Source organism: Canis lupus, chromosome 33 (genome assembly GCF_011100685.1).
Source record: "Canis lupus familiaris isolate Mischka breed German Shepherd chromosome 33, alternate assembly UU_Cfam_GSD_1.0, whole genome shotgun sequence".
NCBI lineage: Eukaryota > Metazoa > Chordata > Mammalia > Carnivora > Canidae > Canis > Canis lupus.
Genome location: NC_049254.1, coordinates 2,542,990 through 2,556,719, shown reverse-complemented (window position 1 = coordinate 2,556,719; position 13,730 = coordinate 2,542,990). Strand labels below are relative to the sequence as shown.

The 13,730-nt window shown below is 39.9% G+C and overlaps 1 pseudogene; it reads right to left on the bottom strand.

Moving 5' to 3' along the window:
* The window catches only part of LOC100683796, a 74,770-nt pseudogene extending 62,871 nt beyond the window's left edge, over nt 1–11,899 (bottom strand).
* Between the last annotated feature and the right edge of the window lie 1,831 nt (nt 11,900–13,730).

Here is a 13,730-nt window from a genome sequence, read left to right as displayed (position 1 = left end):
TTATTTCTGAATGGTGGTATAGTGGCTGATTCAATGCATTCCATTTATTTTTCTCAATTCCCTGACAGTACCATGAAAAATGATGTCCTATTCCAAGACAGTACATTTATGAACATTATAAAAGAAAGGGAAATAATGAAACAAATCTTGTTCATTGCACATAGATTTAGTTTTCTCATTGACACAAATTATTATTTATTCTAGAAACCCTTCTGACTGTTCTGTTTCTGTGTATAGAAAACTCTTTAGTCCTAAACTCAGTCCAGAAAAATTCTCATTATTCAATGTGCAACTTAAATGTCAGTGTTCATCTATCGTCTTTCCAAATTGTCCCTTCTCCCAAATCATTAGTCACATATGCTCTTATGGTTCCTTTTCATATCTCCCTTATAATGTTTATGTTGTAATATAATAGTATTTCTTTTGGAGCTCCTAGAGAACAGAGATTATTTCATTTATCTTTGTCCCACAAGCACAGGGACTGAGATATTATATTCGTTTGATAAAATACTTTTGATAAATTATGATGGGACAGAGACACAAGTAAACCAATAACTACAATTCAGTGGAATAGGTGCAATGTTGACATTACATACAGAAGAATGGAAGAGAATTCTCAACTCATCCTGGAAGGAAATAGGCAAAGAAAGCTTTGAAAACATTTTGGACATGAGATCAGGTCTAAAAAATAGATCAGAGTCAGTATAGTAATGAACCTGGAAAGTTAAAAGTAAAATATACATTATATATATATATGAAATATGTTATATATAACATATAATATGTATTACATAATTATATAATACATTTTTGTATATTTATATTTATGTTTTATATATATATTATAAATACATATAGGAGAAAGTATGCTCTATCTAGACAATTGTGAGAATGTGCTTAGGGAAGCTGACATTTAGGCTACAGAGGGGAAAATACAAAAGAAGTGGGAGAAACAGGAGAAGCCTGGGTGGCAAAGAACATGCTTATGTTATGGAAGAAGGCCGTCATTTTTCCCAAAAGCAATGAAAATATATTGAAGACTTTAATCAGAAGAGCTATTTGTTAATACATGCCTTTCAGAAAATTATGAGAAAGAAAGAGCACACTCACACACTGAACATGTACATATTCATTGCATGGATGAGTCGTTGAATGTCAATTATCAGTTTGTTAAATGACAACTGCAACTGCTTGATAGAGGCAAAAAGTAGAAAATGATTCTGAGAAATGGCCATGAATATGGTCACTTAGCCAAAAGGCATTAAAAGGAAGCTATATCTTAGGTACCCTGAGTAAAGTATCAGAACCACTCCGTATCTTTGAGCCTCCATGCACTTTTGGGATTCTAACATAACAAAGAGAAGATGGATTTAGCTTGACTTTAAAATCATAGAATATTTTATTTATGCCCTGATGTTTGCTACTTAACGGAAACAAGACTATGAAATCTCCCACCCAGTTCAAAGTACTACCTTTGAACTAAAATGCATATAAATCACACAAACACACGCCCCTTTTCTCTTATTTGATTTTTCACTGCCTGGTTCAAGCTCCTGTTCTGGAAGTATTATAACAAGAGATATTTTAGGTCAGGAGGAAGAGATATGAGCAAGAGGTATGGAAGGAACCAGCCAAAGAATGTTACACTCACCCTTAATGAGAGTGGTTATTCCCCCAAGATCTCATCTTCTTTTGCCAAGCTCTTTGCATCTTACCCATTTCACATAAAAACTGAAATGTTTCCAAGTAGTGCAGGCCTTTACTTGACATTTTGATACTTATCATATCTCATAGGTGTCCTCCAATTTCCAAAATCAATAAATCAGATCAATACAAAAATAACATTAATTTTCTGCACTAGCTTGGGAAAAAAGTGAAAGCAAAACATTCTAAGCAAAAAGAGGAGGCCTCGCCCTGTCCAACTGATAAAGGGAGGGATAATTGAATATTGTAGTACCTCCAAATGCTGGAGAGTAAACTGACAAATAAAACAAACAAAAAAACCAGAAAATTTTAAAAAATAGATAAATGAGGTAGTTTTGGTCATATTTTTTTTTAAAGATTTTATTTATTTGAGAGAGAGTGAGCATAAGTGGGGAGGGGCCTAGAGGGACAAGCAGGCTCCCCGCTGAGCAGGACCCCAAACCAGGACCTGAGCCAAAGTCAAATACTTAACCATCAGAGCCACCCAGGTGCCCCTGAATCATTATCTTGGGAGTGGATGCTCCTCAGTGTTCCCGATGGCTGACACTTGCCATTCATTCCAGATCCTTCTTACCCATACTTTTTTGACTCTTCTGAGGTACCCTCTTCTTTTTGGGCAGGCCTTTGCCTCTTGCAGCCTTCATCTTGGATTTTCTTTTGTTGCTCTGCAGCGGTTGCTGGGCCTCTTTGTCTTTACAGCAGAGACCTGGAAGCCTGGAGCTTATGCTGCAGTTAATGAATGACCGAGGGATGTGGAAGTCCGACTTACACCATAGTCATCCTCCAGGATCAGGAGAGATGACCTTCAGCAGAACTCTGCCTAAACCAACATCTTATAGAGATGCTTCTCCTTGAGCTCCTAGCTCCTCTATTCTTTTACTGGTTGCTCTTGAAAACCATTTCTGCTTTCGAGAGCAGAAGTTTGCATATTTGAAAGATGTAATCTTTACATAGGTTTACAGCATGCACAGGACTTTTGAAAAGGCAAGAGGAAGAAGAGAAAAATCCCGACTACAGACCGTAGTGTTTAATTCTTCCTCTTTGAGTTTAATCAATGATCTAAAAAGTGACTATTAAAAAAAATAAAAATAAAAAAAAATAAAAAAAATAAAAAGTGACTATTTAGGAGCACTACATGGTGCAGAGTTTTGGGCCACCATCAAGATCTCCCCCTGAGAAGGCAGCAATTCATTCCCCAGCTTCCATAACTGAGTCCGTCCCCATGATTGCTTTGCCTAGGGGCAAAGCCCTTCCTGAGGGGAAGTCATCTCCTAATAATGGGTGCCTGGGTACAAAGAGCAAGTCCCTTACCTCATTTTGCAATATCTCTGAAAAACCTCAGCCTCAGAGATCCCTGAGAGCTAAGCTGAGGTCACTCTTCTTCATCATAGTTTAAATTCTTTCTCTGCCCATTATTGCTTTGTTCAGTCTTTTGTGAGTATTCTTTCCAAGAGTACCTCCTAATAAGACACCTGTTTAACCAGGCTTTTTCCAGCAGTACATATATAACATTCAAATGATAGGTCTTGAACTCCTAGTAGATCTTGGGAGTGGAGTACCTGATTACGGGACATACAGGGACCATGCCATTAGAACTAGCCTTCAAAGTTGCTAGATACACAAAGTAATAAACTTATGTCAGGCCAACAGTGGTTTATCATAAGACAGAATGGTACATGTGGGATCAGACATGAACAGTCAGAAGCACAGGTAAGATGCATAAGCAGATGACTCAGAGGCCGTGGCATCATCTCTCCTCAACTCACTTACTTTCAAGTCATGGTAATGGACACGTGTCAGGAAGGGGAGTATCCTTAATGACCAAAAGAAGGAAAAGACAAAAGGCTGATGTGCTTCACAAAATAGTTAGCTCCATTTATTTAACGTTATAGTGGCCTGAAAAAGCAGTAGTGAGGAAAAATCTTCCCAAACACTAGAGCTTGGGAAAGTGCACTTGGTCATTCACTTCGCATGGAAAGAAAAGTGGCATGGAGCAAGAATATGGAGCAACTAATGGGCAGGAGCAATGATGTGTCAGTGATGTGAGCAAAAAATAACTGGAACATAGAAAACAAAAAATTCTGAGGGAAAGGCATGTAACTAGAGCTATTATGCTGAACACAAAGTGTGAAAAGTCTTTGTACCATATTAGCAGCCTCTAGACAGCATCGGCCATTGCAGATTTATCATACAGCCTAGTATATAATAATAGGTAGATGATAGTAGCCAAACACTGTCACCACCCACCTCAATACCAGTACAATGGCCCGTGGTGGCAGAAAGGGAGTCTGTGAATAGACATAACAGCCTAAGTTCTCACTCACCAATACAGGTGCAGTTACTGCTGTCACCACGTAACTAAAATTCTCACAATGTAGACTAACAACAGCAGCATCACTTAAGATCAACTAGCCAGTTGGCAACAGGTTGATGCCATTGAACCCATTTATCCTTCAAGGGATAACAATCATCTTGACAAAAATCAACCAATATTCTGAAAATGAATTTGCTTATTCTTTCTTTCCACAGGGCCTCAACCAACACCACCTTCCAAAGGCCTATAGTGTTTGATTCACTGGCATCGAATCCTGCATCACATTTCATTGGACAGAGTAATCTGCTTTGGAGCAAATGAGGTTCAGCAGTGGGTACATCACCATGGGATCCATTAGTCCTCTTGCATACCATGTGGCTCAGAAGCTGCCAGTTGACAAAATGATAAACAGCTTTTTGAGCTGCAATCTTGGAGAGAAGACCCTCAGAGGGTAGAGGGCCCTCCCCCAAGATGTAGTGTACACCCTAAGTCACTGACAGTCACACGTGTTGGATCGTAACAGCTTCAAGAAGCACAGGGTAAAGTAGAAATGACCCGATTTCTATTTCCATCATGCCCAGTGAACCCACTTAGAAAACTTGTGCTTCTGTTCCCTGAGACTCTAAGCTTTGTGGGCCTGGATGTCTTGGATTCCAGAGCATTGTTCTACCAAAGGACACAGCAAGAATTCCATTAACAAAATATGATGCATCCACACAATGGAGTATTATTTGACAATAAAACGAAGTACAGATACATGCTAAAACCTGGGTAAACCTTGAAAATGTTATGCTAAGTAAAAAAAAAAAAAAAAGAAAGAAAGAAAAAACAGTTGCAAAAGATGACATATGATTCTTTTATTACAACTTTCCTGAATGGTTACTCCTATCTTTTCTTGTATGGGGTGCAGCATAATTATAAGTAAATATTTGTTTAACAACTGTGTTACGTACTGGACTCTAAGTCCCATGAGGATGGGTACCACATCTGCCTTATCTATTCCTGTAATCTCTTTTTAAACCATACCTAATATGCAGAGGAAATAAAATCTGTATATACCAAATAAACAATATATTTTTTAAAAACCTGTACATTGGGGATCCCTGGATGCTCAGCGGTTTAGCGCCTGCCTTTAGCCTAGGGCGCAATCCTGGAGACCCAGGATCGAATCCCATGTCAGGCTCCCGGTGCATGGAGCCTGCTTCTCCCTCTGCCTATGTCTCTGCCTCTCTCTCTCTCTCTCTTTGTGTGACTATCATAAATAAATAAAATTTTTTAAAAAACTGTACATTGGTTTACACAGCTTGTACCTGACAGAATTCTTTTCAGTCTCTGAGTTAAGTCGTTTTTATTTTTACTAAGATACCACCTTTTTTTGTCATAATTTTACTAACCATCAGAATTATGGAGATCTATGTCCTGGTTATAAATAAAATCTAAGTAATGGAAATGATGGCTTAAAGCTATAAAGTTTAATTAAAACTATCTTCAGTCAAGTTGAAGATTTTGCATAATGTAGTTTTTACAGTCCTCAAATCAATGCAACATGTTGATGTGTTTTGTAGCATTGTAAGTTAAATACTCTGTGAAATGTCTGATAAGAATGTTTTGCCAGTAAAGATGAGATTAGAATGGAGCCTTCAGGGATACAACTAACTTTGCTTATTCTACATCAGGAGAATAATCATATCTCTTCACATATATCTATATAAATACATGCTCCCACACATACATTGTACCGTAAACATTGAAATCTAGCACAGCCCATCCAAGGAAATAATTGCTGCCTTAACACATCTAATCAACACAATCTTATAGTAAGATTATAGAAGTGAAAATGCCAAGGTCTACTATCTGGGTATTTATATGTATTCAGTAAAAGAAGTAAAGAAAAAAAAGCAAAGAATCTGATTTTTTTTTGAAGCTTGTTGATTTCTATAAATTCCTTGATCATTTCATTATTTACTGAATTTATCTGAGGATAGAGACTAGACATCTATATTTTTTATCAAAACTTCCCATGTGATCTTGAAGTTTGGACAATTTTTTTATCTGTTGACCTAAAGTAACTTTTCCATTAGTATCAACAATGTCTGTCTCATTTAATTAATTTGTTCAGAAATTACTTACTTTGTATAAGCATTTGTCAGTTCAAGTACAAAGAATAGCATCCTTTCTAGCTCTTTGGGGATACAAAGCAGGCTGCCTCTGAGAATAGAGCCATAACTTCAACATATTTGAAGAAGGAATATTCAACTTCAGCCAGCAGTTGAATTTATGAAACATTGAGACAATGTGTATGAGAGAGAATCATAGAAGTAGACTCTCCCTAGGACTTTCTAAATAACTATTAAGGAAAGAGTACTCAGCCAGTGGTCTGACAGGTTTGGCAGCTATTGCTGGGGTGAACTCATGGTCAGAGGAATGCATCAAGCTATTTTACCCAGATGTCTTTAGAGATAAATTCATCTCCTTAATATGTTTGCTGTCCAATATCTGGATTCTGATTCTGATGTGAATCCTCATGGAAATCCAGCTATTATAGAGAAAACATGTACTTTTCATACTGAATTTTAGATTCTCTCATGGGATATTAAAATTATTGCAAAATCAGAAACTGACAGTGAGTTTCTTTATTCACTCACCAATATTTTAAGAGCCTTCTATAATGCTGTAAATTGTGATAGAAGATAAAAATAAGCAAGACAGCCATTGTGCCCATTCTCACTGAGCTTACACTCTAGTGAGGAACATACACAATTAAGAAACCATTTGCAATAAAGCGTGATGAGTGCTATGATGAGAGGGATCTAGGTATCACTGTGGATGTGTATTGGGGACATTTAATATACTTACATATTTAAGATGGAATCGGGGAATACTTCTTGGAAGAAATTTAATTAAGCTAAGCTGAAAAGATAGCCAGCCAAGTGAAAGGGGAGGAGTATGCAGCAATACTCATCTAGGGAGAGGAATAACATGGACAAAGATCCTAAGTTGAGAAAGAACACAACCTTTTCAAGAAATTAAAGAAATTTCATCCTCTGAAGTAGAATGCCAAGGTGGTAAGGATCTGTGAAAGAAAAGGCTAGGGAGACAGGTAGAAGCCAAATCATTCTGGACTATGGAAAATTAGGTTAAGCAACGTAGACATTGTCCTGGCTATAGTGTGACTATATTAAAGCTTTTTTTTTTTTTTTTTTTAGCAGGAGAGTTAAAAGGTCAAAATTTAATTTAGAAATTTCCCTTTAAGGAATATTCTGTGTGGAGAAAGACTCAGGGACACAAGTTTGAAAGGCATGATGATATGAAGAGACAGTATGTTTAGGGACTCGTAATCAATAGGACTTGACCAAATTCCTGTAATGTGTACTTACTAACCTGGATGTTTCCATCCGTGGGTAGTGATACATGCTATTTTAAATGGATAAATCATCATTCTGGTTTTACACAGTAATCTTGTGAACTTGGTAAATATATGTCCCTGGTAGCTGAATGACACATTGACTTTTGGTATATTGATCATAGTAAAGTTTCTTAGCATAGAGGCTGAAGTTTTGATAAAATAAACTCATCAAAGGAATGAATGGGTCTGCTATACTCCTTAGAAAGAGACTGCTGACCTTGTCCCAGGTAGATATTCATTATCTGTATGTATGTATCTGTATGTATTTCTCCATGTAATTTTCAGGACAATAGCTTAAGTTGAAGAAATATACCATGATAAAAATGGTTAAAGGTGAATGAATAAAGAATATCTAGTGACTAGAGATAGAAGGCAAAATAGCTCGAAGAGAGAATATATACATTCCTTTATAAAAGAAACTTTATTTTGGGCTTGCATTGTCTCTATTTATGGCAGAATAAAATATAAAAATAGGTCTTGGAGATAGGCTTCTGGATAAATTATTGCTTCTTGTAGAGATTTACAAGAATTTCAGGTGATAAAATACCACATAGAGGCTTTTCTTTTAAGTACAGTAGAACTATGGGCTGTTAAAGTTTATTGAATGACTTTCATTGATAAATGAATAAAAGAAAGAAACTTTCATAGGGAAAGATCTCACCAAAGAACTTTATTCAATACAAACTCAAAAATTCTCATTTTCAAGGAGACACTGGAACCTCATTCAATCTGGTTCTCTCTCAAGCCATCTTCTCCTCTTTATTACTTTCAAAGATAGGACTGCCCTCAATGCTCCAGCCCCTTGGCACCTTAATCCTCAACTCTTCCTTCCATTGGCTTTTGTGTCCCCTAATTAAGTACAAAATTCTAGGGAAATCAAAATCAAATTCTCACTGAAGAAAGCTTTCAAAGCATTTAATACAAAAGCAAAGTTTTTAATACAAAACAAGAGCCGCTTCTACACAACATAGGATGAAAGGTTTGACGCACTTCAGTTTCTCCTATAACCAAAACCCAAAAATCTCAAGAGGCAGGTTAATATGCTGTCATGAATAGATTTCAGGATATAGAGCGTTGCCTCACACAGGGTATACATGGTCCACATTAATTCTCCTCTATGGGGGAAAAAAAACAACCTAGTACAATATTGGCTAAAAAGAAAACAGACACTGAGCTGTCACATGCATAAAACGTTCAGTTTGATTTTAACAATAGAACCCTAAATTTTCAAATAGTCGGAAACAGTGATTTTACCAAGGGGATTTTTGACATCCAATATATGTTATTTTCCTTCTCTCTCTTTTAACTGGAACATATTTACCTTGAAGATGTATTTGATCAAAAAACCATAATTCCCCCTTGATGAGACTGTCTTTCTGGGAGGCCGCCCTCTCTGAGCGGCCCAATGTGTCCACTTCACAGGGAGCAGCTCTGATTCCGTCCAGGAGAAAAGACAAAACTGTGTTTTCTGTCGCTGACCAAGCCTAGAGGAAACCATGTCTTTCAAAGACAAAGGCGGTATCAAGGCAATGAAGCTTCTGGAGCCAACAAGTGTCACGCTGTGCCTCGTGTGCAGCCGCCGAGTGGACCCCACACTAAAGCACTGGAGGACTGGTTGGTGACAGCTGGCCCCGTCCCCCAGCCATCACAGGAGCAGCCCTGGAGCGTAGGTTGACTTCACAGATGAAGATTTCCATCCTCATTAGTTCCGATTTACCCTAAAGAAAGCAGAGTTTTGGCAACTGGGCACAACAGCCTGAAAGCACACACACAGAAACACAACGTCTCGTTCTTCCTACTGAATCAAGTCAGAGTAGTGCTGGGCCTTTCTGGAGAGACAGACAGGTCGCAAGCTATTAGTATTTGTTTCTGCCTCTGAGAGGCATGCTGAGGAGAGAAGAAAAACTCAGGGAAGTCAATATTTTGGAAAAGCAAGCAAGGGGATGAAATTCAGTGAGCGGTTCAAGGTTGAGCTCTACTACATAGTAGAAGCTAAAGAATCAACCTTCAGTCATTAATTATATATGTTAATTTTGTGCTTGCATGTAATTTTGCAGAGTTAAAGACTTTATATTTTTACTTTGTCTCTGATTCACTGTTCATTTAATGCTTGATTGGAAATAATAATAGCAGCATACGGAGGTATTTCAATTGTGAAAAGGAGAACTGGAACAGTAAATCATTGAGAAGTTGAAGTTCTCCCACCCACCTCTGTCAACACAGCTCCGACGCCAGCCGCTGCTTTTTGACATGTCTTGTAAGAAGAGAAAATTAATCAGCTTTTCAACAGAGAGCAGCTTTTCTCTAAGAAACAGGTACAGAGAAGAGATTTAGTTCCGGAGAGAAAAAAAAAAAACAAAAAGTAAAAACAAGTGTCTGGAAGAGTCCTTTGGAATCAGACTTAATCTCTCCAGATATGTTTCTACGTGACTCAAAATTAATCTATGTCACTCCGTTGTTCAACAAAATGTCATTCATCCATGTGTTCACTGCTTCAAAAATTCATATTTTCTACGTAGATAATCATGCTATCTGTGAAAACAGTTTAATTCTTCCTCCCCAATCTGAATACCTTTTATTTCCTTTTCTTATCTTATTGTATTAGCTAGGATTTCCAGTACAAAATTGAAAAGAAGTGATGAGAGAGGACATCTTTGACATCTTAGTGAAAATTGCTTTATATTTTTTAATTTATTCTCCAAAAATTATCCCTTTTCTGCACTCTCTTTATAAAGAAATGTGAGAAAGAATTCGTTATTTGGCAATACAAAGCTGGCTCTAACTTGTGGTAGGTTACCAAATACTCACTATACTGTGAAAAAAGAAGTTTAAAAACAAATGAGTAATTGGAAATAGCTATTTTTAATATTTTGAATATATTTAAAATTATGAAAACATATGCCAGGCAGGTCAGAAATAAGTGGCTAAAAGTGACTTTGAGGGCTAAAAACTCCCCAAAATTCCAGATCCCTTTCTTCAAGTTCAAATTATTTTTAATGACTTGCATTTATCACTTAAATTTACATATTCATCACAGAAAATAAAATAGGAAAAACCAACAAAAACACAAAAAATTCACCTATTAAGCAAGAGATAATTTCTCTATCATGACCTTATTTTGTTCTGATTTAAGATTTTCTGTGTGTATTTGATACAGATCTTTTTCAAATGCACATTGCTTTATAACCAAAAAATATCAACCAGTGTGCTATTATTAAGTACTCAAATTCTCCACAATTTTTACTTTTGGGGGATATTTACATTGCTTTCAGTTTCTGCAGTTATATGCAGTGGCAAACAAAAATAACTGACTTGGAGAACACTTTCACAAAGACAAAAGTGCTCCAGTCATACAGAGAACTTAAAAACAGCCCTGTATCACACTCCTGAGCATAATACTTAACAAAACTTAGAAAAATAAACTATAAAGATCTTTATTTTTAACCAAGTTTCAGTGTCAGTGAAATTATGTGATCAATCAATGTGTTGTCACCAGCTGATTGTGTTCTTTGGGTCACATGACTTAGAACTTAGTACACTAAGTATGGACCCAGTAAAACTCGATTCAGCTTTGAAAAGTTTTATTCTGTGAACCATGTGGAAAGCTGATGAGAGGGGAATGAAATAACTAGGTCTGGAATACAAATTTGGATGCTGTTACATTAATCAAAGTGAAAATGAAGGCCTGAATTAAAATTCTCAGAAAAGACATAAAAGGAAGGAGAAAGCCCATGATATACTGAAAACATTAGATTTGTAGGGTAAGGAAGAAGAAGTAGATAAATATGATGTTTGAGTTTCCATAATGGGTAGTTATGCGAATTTTTGTGCTGTTAACCTGTGGAAGCGCTTTTGGCGGGGGGGGGGGGGGGAATATGACGACTTCAAGCACAGAAAATGAATTTGAATTGTTTATCAGGCATCCCAAGAGCTTTTTGATAGATGGCTTAATTTACGGATTTTAAGCCCTAAGAAAAGATCTGGGCTCGAGACACTTCTTCTAGAATCAAGAGCAGGAAAGTGAGAGATAAGCTGGGGAATGGACTCAATGACCCAGGTGCAGCACGCAGGTGCATGACGAGAACTTGAGGAATGGAAGCTGGAAGAGCAACTCATGTAAGGAGTTAAACATAAACTCACCAGGGCCTCTGACAAGAGGCAGCAGTGGTACCTGGTGGCAGGGAGCATGGAAGAGCTGTCCCCGTGGGCGAGGGAGAGAAGACCAAGGGTGAACAAATGGTAACATATATGCAGAGCGCTCAGGTGGGAAAAGTAGGGGCCTGGCCTCTCAGCCCACATGGTGGGGGAAGCCCTGCTCTAGAAGTCACTGTCCCAGGAGGAAGGTGAGCAGGGGAGCGGCTGCACCTGCCACGGCCCCCACAGTCCTCACTCCCCGACGGCTGGCCCGCAGCCGCCGGGCCTCCCTGCCCCATGTCCATGAGCTCGGGTCTGCGGGTGAGCGTGCGGGCCCTCATCCTGCCTGGCCGCCGGGGGTCACACACTGCCTGGGCCCTGGGGAGGCCGCCACCAGGGGTCACACACAGCCCAGACCCAGGGAGGCCACCAACAGGGGTCACCCACAGACCTGGTCCCTGGGGAGGCCACCGGGGGTCACACACGGCCTAGGCCCCAGGGTGGCTGCCGGGGTCACACACGGCCCTGGGCCCTGGGGAGGCCGCCGGGGGTCACACATGGCCCGGGCCCTGGGGAGGCCGCTGGGGGTCACACACAGCCCAGGCCCTGAGGAGGCCACCGGGGGTCACACACAGCTCGGGCCCTGAGGAGGCCGCCAGGGATCACACATGGCCCAGGCCCTGGGGTGGCCGCCAGGGGTCACACACGGCCCTGGGCCCTGATGAGGCTGCCATCAAGGGTCACACATGGCCCAGGCCCTGAGGACGCCACCGGGGGTCACACACAGCTCGGTCCCTGAGGAGGCCGCCAGGGATCACACACGGCCCAGGCCCTGGGGTAGCCGCCGGGGGTCACACACGGCCCTGGGCCCTGATGAGGCTGCCATCAAGGGTCACACATGGCCCGGGCCCTGGGGAGGCTGCCGGGGGTCACACACACCCCAGCCCGCAGGGCCAGTTCACTGTTGTGTGAACTGATGTCCGCCCCTAAGGCTTCTGCAGCCCCACAGGCCCCGACCTGCATAGAGACTCGAGAAGGAGCCCGTGAGGCCTTAAGAAGCACATGTATTTAGCTGTGCGAGCCCCTCCGATTGGATGCTTTAACGTTTTTGTGCGATTTCCGCCCCAGGCCTGTAAGGCATGAGAAGCAATTTATGTTGAAAGTGTTCAAATCTAGAGTGGCTTCAACAGAAACTACGGCGGGCATAACGGAGAGACGTGTCTGCCAAAGCCGGAGCAGCCCAGGGGTGTGGGCCCGGCCGACTGATGGGAGGGGGGTGTCGGGCCGAGGAACTAACTGAGGTGCCAGCCCTGCAAACAAGACCACGTGAGTCCAGCTTGCCTTTCCCTACTCAACACTGCTTACTTAGCACAGTGCCTGGCACCTAAGGAATTCATGATAAATAATTATATTTTCTAATAAGATTTGGCTGACGATCTTGTCGTCGGGAGGTATTTATTCCCATTTTCAAGATGAAGAAACTGAAACAATCCAATTCCAAGAAACTTTGAAACAATGGAATGTAAAATCCAGAATCCAGGCTCTATTCTAAATATTTTTTAAAAGTCTACTTTTTTAAAAGTCTATGTGGCTTCCATTAATTCATTCTCTGTAACAAGCCAAAAATTGAATAATGCCTACTTCATAGTGTTAGTGTGAGGAGGAAAGGAGTTAGTATGTACAAAATGCTTTGTGGACTGTAGGAATCGAATTAATCGAAGTGTCAGTACACCCCATGGAGAAGTCGGTATTCTCGAGTCCTACGCACCATCATATTACAAGAGAATATGTGCTCTGTGATACGTGGAGTGAACCACAATTTATGATATCACAACATAGCCTGTCTCAAAGTCTCTCCTGATTTGGAAGAGAATCCGGAGGAAGGACGGGTAAGGTGAGGCAACTGAATCTACTTTATGGACTGCCACATAGGCCCCAAAATTGATACCAAATGTGAATATTATAACTTTCATGTGAGGCAAGCAAAGGAGTATTTTTTCCTACCCCAGAACACACATGTTCTCTTAAATAAATGGTGCCGTACCATTGTGTGTAAAAAAAAAGAGAGAGAAAGAGAGATTTATACCCAGATGTAATAAGCCTCTGAAAAATAAATCAGTGAAAATGACACTGCAGGGAGAACCGATACTCCAATCCGGGGCAATACAATAG